The sequence below is a fragment of the Miscanthus floridulus genome, chromosome 15, assembly GCF_019320115.1.
Source record: "Miscanthus floridulus cultivar M001 chromosome 15, ASM1932011v1, whole genome shotgun sequence".
NCBI lineage: Eukaryota > Viridiplantae > Streptophyta > Magnoliopsida > Poales > Poaceae > Miscanthus > Miscanthus floridulus.
In genome coordinates this window covers 984,564-1,000,547 of record NC_089594.1, presented here as the reverse complement: position 1 = coordinate 1,000,547, position 15,984 = coordinate 984,564, and the positions used below count along the sequence as shown (strand labels likewise).

Here is a 15,984-nt window from a genome sequence, read left to right as displayed (position 1 = left end):
CAATCTCGTGATGTGAACTATTCATGAAACGCTCGATATCGGCTAAAATAGCCGATTCAGGCATAGCGCACAATTAAGGTCATGCCCTCTCAGGAACAGATCTACCAAATAACGATCCCCACTCCATGGTGCTAATAGTGGGGTGTGAGGTAGAATCACACAGGCCATGATAACAAGCCATGGAACGGTTTTTGCTAGCCAATAGATCTACTTAAAATCAGGCATGCCTTAACCGCACGCTATGCACGATCAAGATTGATATAAAACAGTCGATAAAACATAACTTATCATTTAAATTGCAGATTAGATCAAATTTAGATTAACAAACGATGGGTTAAAAAGGATATAAGGCCGATCTAGATCAATCTCAATCAGGCGAAGTGATATTGCTATAATTGAATAAATAATGGAAGCAATAAGCAATATTGGTAACTTAATGAATCTATCTGAAGGAACGCCACCCTTAGATAGAGTTGATAACTTGACCTTAATCTAGTTCGGGCAGTGGAGGTCGACCAGATTGATGCAGCCGTACTTGAACTAGACACGAGTCGATAACTAACTTATACCAGAGTCACAGTGGAGGTCAACCGGATCGATGCAGCCGTACGAACAGAGGTATAAGCCATGACGGTACTTATAGACAAGCAGTGGAGGTTGATCGGATCGATGTAGCCGTACTTGCTGAAGAACTCGCCGAGATCTACTCTACTCCTACTCCTAAGGGGTGGCCAGAGCCAAAAAAAGTAAATAACTTATATTTGATTGATTGTGTATTCTTTTTTACAATAACTAGGGTTTGATATTTATACCCAGAGCCTAAAAAAGAATCCTACTCGATTATGATTTGTTACAATCTTTGGCATAAAGGAAAACTTTCCTAATTTAAGATAACTTGGACCCCAATCTTTCCCTTTTTGTAGAGTCCGCTATGTAGTTTCCTGGCGCCAACCGTAGCTCATCATCGCTATCCACTGACGTCATCCAAGAGATCCAATTCTAGAGTCATATCCGAATCAGCTGATATCGATCTTCATGCAATCAATTCCTTGTTTGGCACAATCTTGGAAGCCTATGAGTTCCCATGTTCTTCTCCCAAATTTTGGTGTAAACAGAAGTATTTTGGATGGCTGCACTACACTCCTATGTTAAGTTGATTACCTTGGTGGAAGGCAGTGGTCTTTTGTTGTTGAGGATGTCTCTGAGATACTTCGCGTAGGTAGGTACCTGTATGGCATCTAGCAATGGAATATTGATGTATAACTTTTGAATTACCTCTACGAACTTACCAAATTGCTCATCCATTTTGGCTTTCCGATTTCTGCGTGGAAACAATAGGAGGGTCATGTCAAGAAAATCTTGTTGTAACTCTCGCTTGTGTGGCCCAAATTCTTCAACTTTATCAGTTGTTTTCTCCTCTTCCTGCACTACCACTGGTGTCTTACTTGTCATTGTCGGATATGGTGGATCATGAGTAGACTTGCCACCTCTTGTAGTTATGGTGTTTATCTTCTCAAGGTTAGTAGCAACAGGCAGAGCAGCAGCCAACTGGGCTAATTGAGATTCTATATTTCTATTATAGCTAAGTTGGTCTTTTATAGCAGAAGAAAAACTATCCATTTTAGTGTTTATGCTTTCTAGGACCTTATCATTAAAGCAAGCTTCTTAGAAATATTCTCATTAATCCTAGCTTGTTCTAAGATCAAGTCTCTCAAGGATGATTGTTTAGGAGTATTATAGTTATTACCTAGGTACTTACCTTGGTAAGTCGACTATTGTTGTTGATTCCACCCTTATCTCTATTGTTGTGGAGCAGAGTTGTTGATGATGATGTTTGCATCCTCTTGATATTTAGGGAATTCAACCCCCAAATATTCTCCACATACATTCTGAGCATTCAATGCATCTTGAATAGCTTGACGATCTTTCTTGTAATTGGCTCGCTATTCAATCCAATTCAACAATGTGTCCATCTTGGTTGACAATGCACACATCTCTTCTGGTACTTCTTCACTCTTATTGTATGATTGAATGTTGCATGATGACTAGCCTTGATTAGAGGCAGTCTTTTTCATAAGAGTTTTAGCTTTCCCAAAGGTTAGTGACATAAATGATCCTCCAGCAGTGGCATCGAGTTGTTCATGAGCTCTTTGAGTTAATCCATGGTAGAAAGTTTGCATGAGCAACCAATCTTCCATACCATGATTAGGACAATCTGAAATGTATTCTTGAAAATGTTCCCATGCTTCTGGAATGGTTTCTCCTTTCTGCTGTTGGAAGTTTGAAATCTTTTCTCTTAAGGCATTGATCTTGCCTACAGGGAAAAACTTTTCTAGAAAGGCCTTTGAACATCTTGCCCATGTGTTGATGTGATCTTTGTTGATATAGAACCACTTCTTCGCTCTTCCAACTAGTGAGAATGGAAACAGGTGGAGTCGTATGATGTCCTGAGCAACGTCCTTAATGATGACTATGCTGCTAATCCCTAGAAAATTCTAAAGGTGAGCACTAGCATCTTCATGTGCCTCCACTAAATGGGGTAGCTTGCACCATGTTGATGTGGCTTAGCTTGAGCTCAAACTCAAGGTTATTGGTTTTGAGTGTTGGTCCAGTGCAGATGTTCTCAATACTTGGAGCAGAGAATTCACACAGAGTCTTCTTAGCCATGACTTTAGGAACTGGTGTTGAGCTTCCTCTTGATTTGGCCCAAGTACCCCCCCTGATGTGTTTGTATAGGAACTTTTAGTACCATCAATCAAGCAAGAAATCTCCACACCCTCCAGTACTCCAACTCCTAATGTCTAGGTACTAGTGGTTAACCTGACATGGACCCAAGTCTTTATTGACTATATTTGAGATAACAAATTGCTTGACTACAAGGTAGAAGCAGAACAGATCACACGTAGAAGCAAGAATTACGTCCTAGTCGGAGACAGATTATACCGACGGGGCATGTCATCTGGTGTTCTCCTTAAATGCATCACATCTGAAGAAGGGCAGCTGATTTTAGAAGAAATCCATTCCAGGTGCTGTGGGAATCATGTGGCCTCTCGGACCTTAGTTGGCAAGGCCTTCAAATCCAGGAACTATTGGCCTACTATACTTAAAGATGCAGAAGAACTCGTACGACATTGTAAGGGCTGCCATTTTTTGCTAAGTAGGCTCATGTCCTAGCCCACAACCTCATCTGCATCCCTCCATCATGGCCTTTTTCGTGCTAGGGGCTCGACATGGTGGGACCACTCAAACAGGCACCGGGTGGCTTCGAATACATCTACGTGGCTATTGACAAGTTTATCAAGTGGATAGAGTACAAGCCACTCGTCAAATTCAATGCTACAAAGGCTGTCGAGTTCATGCAAGATATCATGTACCGGTTCGGTATGCCCAATCGGATCATTACAGATCTCGGCTCACCCTTTAAAGCTATCAAGTTTAGAAGTTGGGCTTAGGATTGCGGCATCAGCGTTGACTATGCCTCAGTAGCTCATCCTCAAGCAAACGGCCAAGTACAATGGGCCAACAGGCTACTCCTAGCTGGACTCAAGCCTAGGCTATACGATGAGCTCAAAGACTTTGACAAGTGGATATACGAGTTACCCAAGGTAGTCTAGGGATTGCGCACTCAGCAAAGCAGAGCAACAGGGTACTCTCCTTTTTTCTGGTTTATGGCTCGGAGGCCATCTTACCAGCGGATCTGATATGGAACTCTCCTAGGGTTGAATAGTACAATGAAGGCGAAGCAGATGAAACACGGTGGCTAGAAATCGACAGTGCTGAAGAAGTCAAGCTTAATGCACTTTTCCAGTCTACCAGATACCTGCAAGGCCTACGACATCACTACGACAAGAACGTACACCCTCGTACTTTTCAAGTCAGAGATCTAGTCCTCAGATGTATTCAAAACACAATGGGATGACACAAGCTACTCAGTCCCTGGGAAGGCCCTTTCATCGTCTCCAAAGTTACCCACCCAGGTTCCTTCGAGTTAGTCATAGAGGATGGCGACCCAGTGCCTAACTCCTAGAATATCGACCAGCTACGGAGATTTTATGCTTAATAAGTGGTGTCTTTTATACAAGTAAAGTCAGAGTTCTAGTGTCTGTACTTAAGATTCTCAATTATTAATACAAAGTCAATGTTATTTGCTAGATTCATCTATCATTTTACTTCTCACAATCTACACAACTTTGCAGTTGTCCCTCTCCGTTAAAGTAATAAACGAAATACACAGCCGACTACTTTCGTGGCTATATATCTCTTAAATAATTAAAACCACTCGAACACAATTTTTTGTCTATATATCGAGTACTATGCAATATTACACGAGATACGCCTCCTACCCGGATGGCTTACATCTCCTTGGCCGAGAGCCAATTACCAACATTTAGTCTAATTATCACATGTCATCCTAGGTAGGGTGAATCCTAGAAGCAAGTAACCTGATTCGTTGGCTACTGATGGGATCCTAACAACAAACAATCATAACATGAGTTCCTTGAACAAGTGACTTTGAGCACCTAACATCAACATAAAAGTCCAACACGATTTCAATCACAGCGACCACGTTGATCCCCTTTTTGCCTAGCTAACTTAGCCTTATTTGCCTTTTGCAAGGGCTCGCTAAGACTACAGCCTATACACATCACAATCTTATCTAAAAGATTACCCATCTTAAATGCGTCAAGTACTCTGACAAGATGGATTATATTTGCAAAATCACACAGACTAAGTTCTAAGCCTGTATAAATAAAAAGAGCTTAAGTTTCTTTACATAGTGCCCACTCGGCACACATGATTCACAAGTTCTACCAAGATTACATCAGCCTACTGATCAGACCCGTCCATGTTAAAATCTAAGGTGTCGATGATGATGGTGGCAAGGCCATCAACATGCTCCTTCACCCATTCTACGGCGGCAAGGTGGTCTCCATCATCGTACTCCACCGTCAGTTGGTTCAGGTCGATAGCAGGATATAGTACTCAGAGGGTGCTAAGCACATGCTTGACGTAGAGCTCAGTAGCCCCGCGCACATATCCCTCGAAGTGGTTCGAGAATTCCTTTACCACATCCATCCACCTCCTTGTTCCCACATCCTCTAGCTTGCGGAACAGGTCAGCAAGTGGCTTGATGGCGTTCCATAACTCGTCCCGCTCCAATTGCACGACCTCCAGCTGGGCCTTCATGTCATTAACCGATTTCATTGCCTACATCAGATCACAGTCAGTGTTGGCATTTCTTAACACAATCACCAAGTGAGGAGGGTTTAGGTCCATCACTGGTAACAGCGCCAGAAAAGCCAGTTGGTATTTCATTAACACCATTATTAAGATTGAGTTCATCTTAGCAACACTATTAGGAAACACCAACTACGATAGTCCTTAAGATTATAGACAACTCTGCAAGCGTATGGATCTATCATTGCAGCATTTCACCTGGAAGTATTCAGGGTATCGTTAATTATATTTTCCCAAAGGAGGGCAAGGTATGAATATACTAGCATAGACATAACCATGATGACATACTTGTATAGCAGACCACAATTCATGATAGGGGTAAAAATGGTATTCAAGGATAGTGGACACACATCTGGGTCTACCTCAAGGATAAAAAGAAAATAAAGAATAAAAGAATAATCCTAGGTGGAGCAGGCATGTTCTAATATATCCTTGCAAAGAATAGTTGATAATCATACAATAAATACGGTTAGAGCTAGAACTAAGTGTGAGTAGTTGATAATCATACAATAAATATGGTTAGAGCTAGAACTAAGTGTGAGATAGGTTGGGAGGTCACCGAGTACTGGTATGCCAGCATCCTCATGTGACAATTTAGACTCCTACACCCTAGACGAATGTGGGGGATTATGAAGGATGGATAGGGCTGTCACCACCTGCCGCCTATCCCTCAACCGTGGAAAGGGAAATGTATTCATCTGCTCCTATGTACCCGAGCACAACACTCGACTACACAGAAACTACCCATACCCCCTAGGACTCCAACCCTATAGATTGACAAGCAAGGATATGGGCACACCCGAAGGCATGATGAACCGCTACCTCAACCCTAGCTCTAATTCTACTTATATCCGTTATATGAATGATTAAGCTTATAGTTGAACATGTTAAGATCATCACATACAAACTATATACTAGTTCATATATCATGATTATAACATGAAAACTATACTCTAGTTCATATGCAATGCTATATAAATGAAATGAGAGCTTGAACTTGGAAGAACTATTTATGAAATTATTCATACTGAGTAGCACTTTTTCCAAGGAGACAAACTCTCCTTGATAGCTTTGCTTTTGCTCCAAAAACTACTAAAGATCTAAGAACTAAGCTAAGAGACTAGAGGTGGTAGTGAGGTAGACTCCAAATGGTTGTGTGTGTTGAAGGTGAGCACCTCCTCTTCTTATATAGTGATCCATGGTTGGTTTGGTGCAGTTAAATTAGGAAACAACCTTGGACCGACGTAGCATGGCGGCATGCAACCGCCAGAGGAAGCCAGGCCTAGGTGGTATAACCTGGGGTGCGGCCGCACCCCTAGTGCGCCCGCACCTTGGTGGGGCCGCCCCGCGACCACCTTCATGTGGTCAGTTCTTTCCTAGGCCTAGGCTCCTCCTACGTCGGTGCTCGGCCCAAATTTAGCAGTTTGAGTGGGCTTTTGCTTGTTTTTCTATTTGCGCCTTTCTAGAATATGCGTTCTGCTTTGCGCTTTCTTCTTTTTGCATATTTTCCACTTGATTCGGAGATGTGTCCTGCAAAACATGTTTTCTCGAATACAAATGGAACTAGGTCAATAGTATATGCATATGTGCTAACAATGTGTTAGTTTCTCCTGTTTTGGACTTTAATTGGCGGTCGAATGTTATCGTTAGTGACCGCCAACAGTTAGCCCCATGACTTATCAGCTTGGCACGAGCGAGTTCTTCACTCGCCAGTTGAGTTACCTCTTCGACCTAGTTGTGCTAGGTTCTTAGGGCCTCGTTCAACTCCTTTACCGAGCCATCTAGTTGTCGGGTTCTCACTTGCTCCTCTGCCTCCTGCCTCAAAAGAAAGACAAGTGACTATTATTATACACTCTGGGTACTACAAGCAATAGAACTACAGAGAAGTCAAGCTAGATTTTTTACCTTTTAGCTTTTTATCGAAGAGCTCTGTCTTCTCCATCATCTTCAGAAGGGATTCGAAGTCGTCATTCTTCCTAGTCTCAGCAGCTTCCTTATGGCACTTGGCCTTGCTAATCTGGGAGCGGAGGATTGACAAGGCCTCCTCGTAGGGATGAAAATGGTACGGATATTTTCCGACCGTATTCGAAACCGAATCCATTTAGAGGGGTTGAGATCTGTCCATATCCGAGTCCGGATATCAACATCTGATACCGTATCCGTATCCGAATACTCAAATCGCATATTTATGATGTCGATATCCAATCGTATCCTATCCGATATAGTTGACACTATCCGTATTCGAATCCGAATCCGGATAGAAATATGAAAACAAATGTAATATCGGTGATATCCGTCCGTATCCGATCCGTTTTCATCCCTACCTCCTCATGATGCTACTTGGTAGACTCCAACTCGGCCTCCTTCTAGGCCTTCTCCTCCCTTAGCTTGGTTAGCTCCGCCTAGATCTTCTAGACTTCAGCAGAAGCCCTCAGCTCCTCACCCTGAGCATAAGACTGCTCTCGGAATAAGAACGCGAAAAAACAAAGCAGAAAAACGACAAAATATAACTACTTACCCGTAGCTAGCTGTCAAAGACTGAGGCCTGGGTTCGTAACCCGGGCCTTGTTTAGATGCCACCAAAATTCCAAGTTTTTTCACTCTCTCTCCATCACATCAATTTTTAGCCGCTTGCATGGAGTATTAAATGTAGGTAAAAAAATAACTAATTACACAGTTTAGTTGGAAATCACGAGATGAATCTTTTGAGCCTAGTTGGTCCACGATTGGACAATATTTGTCAAATAAGACGAAAGTGGTACTATTCATCGGGTTGAATTTTTTTCAGCATCTAAACGAGGCCTCGGACCATGACTGCACCAACCTAGAGAACTCCTAGCTGTACACCTAGAGTTGGGTTCCTGGCTCAGTCACCAGGATAATGACATCCTCCTCTGGGGCTGGAGCGCTCGTCACCGATGTTTCTGGCTGAGGGGCACCCGACGCAGCAACATCACCCGCTGCGCTTCACTCCACCTCTTCCATGATGGTCTCCATGGGCACTCCCCCTGGCGATTGGTGTACTTCTTCCTCTCTAGGCGCTGCAATCTAGGGCTACGACACGGCACTTGGCTCCGCAGACTGCTCTGCTTCACCACCAGCAGGAACAGGACCCTCCGTCCATGACGCTTCCACCAACTTGGGAGGTGATGCGGGCCAGCCCTCCTGGCCTCCCTCCACCCGGTCGCCGCTGGAATGAGGGCTCTCCTCCACGCGGGCCTCCTCATTGTGCACCTGGACGCTTGGCGCTTCGGACACCCTGACAGGCAGACAAATGAGAACAAGGAAGCAGAAGTTAATGTTACATCAAAGGTATCTAGGTACTTGGAACTAGATTTCTTCCTGAGGGTGGGCCTACCTAGCGACATTCTGCTGAGAGTGCGACCCAACCCTCCACTTGGGATGGGTGCTATTGGTATTTATTAACGCGTCACTTGTTCAAAGTACTTAGCCACTTATTATAAACCTATATCCCTAACTTTTCTAAGTTGTCATCCCTAGTGATTATGCCAGAGATATGTATGGGTACTACATAGTATTACTACTATAATAACACTAAGTAGTTCTTTATTAACGCAAGTGACTAGAGAGAATATAAATATATGAATACAAAGTATCTGCAAGTGCACAGATAATTATATCATTATAGCATTTTACCCGAGAGTATTCTAGGTATCGTTATTTATATTTTTACCGCTGAGAAGGTCTAGCATGGATATGTATTGTTAACTTGTACTATTGAAGGAGAAAATAACCATAGCCAATACTCTACTCATAGCAGGAACATGTCATAGAATAAGATATAAATAAATGATAAGTATTGACAGGGATAAATCACTCAGAGCACTCCTTTAATATTAACATGGTCAGATAGAATATTAGAGAAATAATTCATAAGTTATCCTTAATTACAAGTTAAAGCATACATTTGATTAGTGTAATTACATCTAGTAATCATGGCTAAGATCATCATTATATCTACACAGAAGGGATATTACTAAGGAAGATTGAGGGCAGAGCTCATTCTACCTTCGTAATTGGACCCTACGTGCTCCTATATTCGGGGAGTGGACTATAAAGGACTCAACGGAAGTGTCACATCCATGATCTACCACATGACCCAGAATATAGGGTGTATCCGCAAGTAAACAACATATAAGCACCACACTTACACAATGTCGACCACTCACCCAATGTACATTAGAGTGAGTGCTATACGAACTTATGCATAAACACAATGATAAACTAGCTATACAAGATATATAATCAAAGTAGACGATGAACATCATAATGAAGAACATGAATCAGATGAATATTGATATTGTCATAACAATTGTATCTAACATATAAAAACAATGGAGAACAATAGAGAGATGGGCACAAGAGTTTATACCGAACCACACTCTAGAGAAGGTTGAGAATCCAAGCGAAGTCCTACTTGCCTCCCTCTAGATCTAACCTAACTAGCTATGGAGGAGCTCTGAGGAGATTAGGGTTTCTGTCAGATGACTTGATGACTTTTGATCTGATTCTAAATTAGCTAGGGGACTGGGGTCTGGTTATATAGTACTAGGGGAGCAACATGAGCCATTGGATCAAACCGACTTAAGCAATGGCCTAGATGCATCCTCAAAGGCGGTGGGAGAACCAATGTAGAAGCTCATTGATAGGTGGGACGCATAGGGGCTGGCCAGCCTATAGGTAGGGCTGGTCGGCCCCACCTGGCGGTAGCTCGCCCTCTGCTTTGGTGACATGACTTCTGGATGCTTCTAGAATCTTCCCACATAGGTGCCATGGTGGAATTCAGTATTTTCCTTTGATGTTTAGGTCCTCTTTGGTCGTTTTCAGATTAAACCCTGCTGGAAACATAGATTCACCAAAACTTATGGAATTTGTTAGTTTAGACCCCTAGACCTTCGTTGGTGATTATATTTATGCCCTTATACATGTTTATTTGATGGTTTATATTGGTTGTTAACTACCATCAATAACTTCCCCAAGCTTACCTTTTGCTAGTCCCTTAGCAAAAGCTAAACTTAACTAAGAGTATAAAGATTTAAAAACATTGTAGCAACTCCTGAAAAGTACTCATGCATTCAAACAAGAATTCTCCTCCTGAGTAGAATAAACCGATCTGACTTTCAAACTTACCCATATTTCCTTGAACCATGGGGCTTGTAGCCTTCACTTGGGTCTTGAGCAATTGAAAGACAGAATAATCAAGTCAAGCACTATGTCTCTAATTCTTTGCTCAACCAATATTCTAGAGTTTTTTATAAGTTTTCAAAATTAAACTCAGAGCTCTTCCTTGTATGGCACTCTCAAGTCTCTCAATATTTATAGTATTTGTGGATCCTTACCAAGGCAATAGCAATGTTTTGCCTTTCTTTCCCTATATCTAAAGCTTATGTGGGGTTCATAGGTAGGGAGAAGACATAAAGAGCATACTTGCAATACATGTATTGTAAAGTCAAACAATGGATCCAAAGAGAGTTAAGTCATACAATCAAATCAAGATGTGCATATGTGTGGATGTATAGTGGATATGTGGTGGCTAATCCTAATTCTACTATGCTCCTTGAAAACATATGTCTCTTCTTGAAACTTGGAAACAACTTTGCAAGGACACATGGGCTATCTTATTCATCTCACTTTTTTAGGCGGGCATCTAAGTACCCATTGTTTTAATAACTCGGACACTTATCCATTTTTTTCAACTCTCTTCTCTTTTTTTTCTTTTTTCATGAATAACTTTTGCGTAGCCCCATGTCTCTTTTCTACAACAAAACTTTTGAGAGATAGTAACAAGAACTTGGAGCATTTAGCTGATGGATATCCTCTATGGCATATTTTTGGTGTTTACTCTCAGTGTAGGAGCAAAATATTTTTGGGTGGAACTAGATGGAGTGGCATGTTGTTGCGCTTACCCCTAGTGTAGGAGTAGTGCATATGTGGGTGGTGTGTACGTGATCTTGATTTTAAGAGCATGACAAACCTCTCATAAGGCATCAACAAAGCTTGACTAAACTTAATGAAAAACAAGCAGCATATATGAGTGAAAGTTTTTTTCCTAATCTAAATTTCATATATGGCTTTGGTAGGAATTTAAGCATTGTCATACAGGAGCTCATCATGTAAGATTTTCATATTTTTCAAAAGATAAATTTCTAGAACTTAGTATCACAAGGAATAGGATAAATAGCAGCTCGAACTTTCTCATATCATATCCGTCAATTACCTAGACTTAGATCAAGCATATGCTACCCATGAGTTTCAAGTTTAGAGTAAATTCTTATATCAAAACAGTCATATCCAAAACTCAGGAGAATTCAAGGTTGAAAACTAGGTACTTGAAAGGAATCACAATAGAGCAACTAGTCATCATTTCCATTGCAAGAAACTATCCTCATAGTCCATTTATTTAACTCCTATACACTAGACACATACTTTTTATTTTGTTTCTCCATTTTTAAGATCACACCTTAATACTATATATAAGACAAATTTTTGTTTTGCTTTTGTTTGTTATTCATATTTTTATGACTAACAAATTCATGGAAGACTAAAAAATAGTAAAGCTAAAAAGGGAAAGAAATACTTAGCTAGATAAATGGGGTATGCTCCTCCCCCAAGCTAGATGTTGTCATGGTCTCTCTTTCATCCTTCTAGAAGTAGGGTTCCTTATGCAGCGGATGAGGCAGCAGTTCGGGAATAGGTACTTCGGATGGATGGCTTTACTCTCGATCATCCTGCAAAATATTCCAACAAGAACACCAAAACTCATGGCACAGATTAGGATAAGGGGTTAGCAGTCAGTCATTTAAAGATTTGTTGTCCTTGGAGGTTTAGACAAGTTTCCTAAAGTTCTAACAGAATGTCTATTAATATATTTTTGGATTTTCTTATTTATATGATGTGGAAAGAAATTATGCATGCATCATATATATATTTTTATTTTTTATGCCACCACGGTGAATATTTCTATAGGCTTTTACACACCGTATTTTTATTCACATGGGGCTTTGGTTTTGTGATGCAATGGTGCAATGCAGTAATGATACTTTTATTTTAATTTTCTCTATGCAATATTAATACAAAAAAGTAAATATGCTAAAGTGAAAATTAATTCATGCAATACTAAAGAGTAAATATAGATAACTACCGATGTTACCTCACAGCTAGGGTTTAGATTTTCAAGTCCTCCAGACATGACTCTTTCTCCTATCTTGTTTAGTTCTTGGATGCATCTATCGATCTCGGAGATAGAGTCCCTGATGGTTGCACCTCTTGTGAATCTAGTGACGATGTTACCCTCTCTTTCCATACCTACTTTGTCTATGGATTTGGGCTCGATGGAGCAGGTTCATCCTCTCCAACTTCTTCAGTACTTCAGATGGATGGCTTTACTCTCGATCATCCTGCAAAATATTCCAACAAGAACACCAAAACTCATGGCATAGATTAGGATAAGGGGTTAGCAGTCAGCCATTCAGAGATTTGTTGTCCTTGGAGGTTTAGACAAGTTTCCTAAAGTTCTAACAGAATGTCTATTAATATATTTTTGGATTTTCTTATTTATATGATGCGGAAAGAAATTATGCATGCATCATATATATATTTTTATTTTTTATGCCACCACGGTGAATATTTCTACAGGCTTTTACACACCGCATTTTTATTCACATGGGGCTTTGGTTTTATGATGCAATGGTGCAATGCAGTAATGATACTTTTAGTTTAATTTTCTTTATGCAATATTAATACAAAAAAGTAAATATGCTAAAGTGAAAATTAATTCATGCAATACTAAAGAGTAAATATGGATAACTACTGATGTTACCTCACAGCCAGGGTTTAGATTTTCAAGTTCTCCAGACAGGACTCTTTCTCCTATCTTGTTTAGTTCTTGGATGCATCTATCGGTCTCGGAGATAGAGTCCCTGATGGTTGCACCTCTTGTGAATCTAGTGACGATGTTACCCTCTCTTTCCATACCTGCTTTGTCTGTGGATTTGGGCTCGATGGAGCGGGTTCATCCTCTCCAACTTCTTCAGGTTCCTTATATTCCTCCCACTCATTAATTGGAGATTGATTCTTCTGTTTACGGGATCGATGTCTCCTCCTAGAGCGAGACTTCTTTGGCTGTTCATGAGTAGTATAACTATTAAAATAATAGTGTACCTTTTCTCCAGGGAATTGGAAGTAGACTTGTCCAGATCTGACATAGATGATCGCATTGGCAGTGTTAAGGAATGGTCTTCCAAGGATGATGGGTGTATCATCTTCTTCTTCTCTCATATCTAGAACCATGAAGTCAGCAGGGGCAAAGTGGTCATGTACTCTTACCATGACATCCCTTGCTATCCCCTCCAGAAATCAGATTGATTGATCCACCATCTGTAATTGCATATATGTAGGGAACAAAGGTTCATCACCAAATAAGTATTCATACATTACCTTAGACATTATGTTGACTCCTGATCCAATGTCACAGAAGGTCTTGTGGAAGATTCTTTGTCCAACGGTGCACTCGATCATGGGTACTCCTAGATCATCCTTCTTAGCAAGGAATGGTGAAACGAGAAGGTGGTCGTACTCAGATCAGAATGTGTTCATCATGTTGACTGATTCTACTTGAGGCTGCTAGGCTTTGTTCTCCCTCCTGTTGTTCTTCTTCTTGGTCATTGTTGTCACTTCGGGCAGATATGGTGTTTGTGGATGTCCGGGAGATCGTAGGACACGGTTCTTGAATGAGAATTCTCCTTTTTATCGTTGATTGTGAAGCAGGTCTTTGCACTATCCGCGTAGATGATGGCCTTGGCAGTGCGTAGGAAAGGTCACCCCAAAATAATGGGTGCTCTTAGATCTCCACCTGTTTCCAAAACCACAAAATCTACGGGAACATATGATTGCCCCACTCTAATGAGGGCGTCTTCAAGAATTTTCTTGGGGTAACAGAGCGACTGATCTGCAAGCTACAAACGCATATTTGTGTACAAGAAAGTATCTCCATTAATTTTATCATAGATTACCTTAGGCATAATGTTGACACTTGCCCCGAAGTCAGACAGCTTCCTGGAAGATGTGAGGTCCAATGGCGATTTGGATGACAGGTCTCCCTGGATTGCTCTTCTTATTTGGCAAGGTATAATCTATCCACCTTCCCATTGATGGCTCCATGTAGTAGTAAGCTGCATTATGAATATTGGCAATATTTGTAGTTTCTAGATCTTCCGATTGCCCTAGAATCTTACCTTTGTTAGACGGAGGAATAGAAGCCGCCAGCTGAGCTATTTGTTATTCTAACATTTTATTAAAGCTATGCTGGTTCTTAATGGCAGAGGCAAAGCTATCCATTCTATTATTTATATTTTCTAAAATTTTATCATTAGAAGCTACCTTTCTAGATAATCCCTCTGTAACTTTGGATTAACCAGCAATTAAATCTCTCAAGGGTATTTGAAAATTATTGAAATTATTACCCTAATAGTTACCTAAATAGTTGGCCCTCTGTTGCTGGTTCCATCCTTGATTCTGCTAAGAACGGAAGTAATTGTTGTTGTTGTTATTAACAAAATTCACATCATCATGGGTCTCAGGGCAGCTATTCCCTGAATGCCTAGTGCTTCCACAAACTTCACATGTCATGCGGGAGTCATGAATGTGCATGACCTCTTGCTTCTCTTTGGCCCGATCTTCAAGCTTCTTCATCAGCAGGTCCATTTTGGCAGACAACATGTTTACTTCTTTGAGTTGATGTATACCTCCACCTCTCTTACGGGTTTGAGCACATTCTTCATTCCAACCTTGGTTGGAGGGCATCTTCTCCACAAGAGCTATTGCATCTAGAATGGTGAATGACATGAATGCGCCTCCAGCAGCAGCATCCATTATTTCACGGGAACTATTGGTTAGCCTATGGTAGAAAGTCTGCATGAGTAGCCAATTCTCCATCCTATGATGAGAACATTCTACAATATAATCTTGGAAGCGTTCCCATGCCTCAGGGATAGACTCGTCATGATGTTGCTGAAAGCTTGAAATTCTCCCACGTAGAGCATTGGTCTTACCTAAGGGAAAGAACTTTGCAAGAAAGGCCATGGAGCAGTTGTCCCATGTTGTATTACTATCTTTATTGGCATAGAACCACTGCTTTGCCATCCCTAAGAGTGAGAATGGGAAAGGCAAAGTAGTATGGCATCCTGGGTCTCTCCCTTGATGGTGAAGGTGCTACAGATCTCTAGGAAGTGTTGGAGATGTGCACTTGCATCTTCATGTGCCTTTCCACAAAACTAGTTGGCTTGCGCCATGTTGATGAGTGCTGGCGTGAGCTCAAATCCATTGTCTTTGACATTAACTGTCGATCCAGTATGGATGTTGGCCATAGTTGGAGCAGAGAATTCACGAAGAGTCCTGCTGGCCATGGCTTCAAATTCTGGTGTTAAGCTTCTTCTTATATGGATGTCTTTCGATTTCAAAGCTAGAGTGTTCTTGAGCTTAGCTCTAGTTCTCCTGATTAAAGCTTCTAGATTTTCAACATAGTTTGTCGAAAGGTCAAAACCGGTCATACATTACCCTGCATAAGATACAAAAGTAGACAAAACAACGGTAAGCCTATTTGAGCAGAGGTCAATGGTTATCTCGATCACATCAATAAGTATAAGTTTATCAATACTTCCTTTGCTAGTTACCTTCCTCGGCAACGGTGCCAAAAATGTTTGTTGATATTTATTAATGTGTCACTTG

At 41.0% G+C, this 15,984-nt stretch overlaps 2 non-coding genes across 2 annotated transcripts; both read left to right on the top strand.

Moving 5' to 3' along the window:
- The first annotated feature begins 2,197 nt into the window (after nt 1-2,197).
- On the top strand, nt 2,198-2,304 carry LOC136509731 (small nucleolar RNA R71). The gene has a single exon (XR_010772474.1). It is a non-coding gene; the product is annotated as a small nucleolar RNA R71 (small nucleolar RNA).
- A 12,886-nt stretch (nt 2,305-15,190) lies between these two features.
- LOC136509711 (small nucleolar RNA R71) lies at nt 15,191-15,297 on the top strand. The gene has a single exon (XR_010772459.1). It is a non-coding gene; the product is annotated as a small nucleolar RNA R71 (small nucleolar RNA).
- The last annotated feature ends 687 nt before the right edge of the window (nt 15,298-15,984 follow it).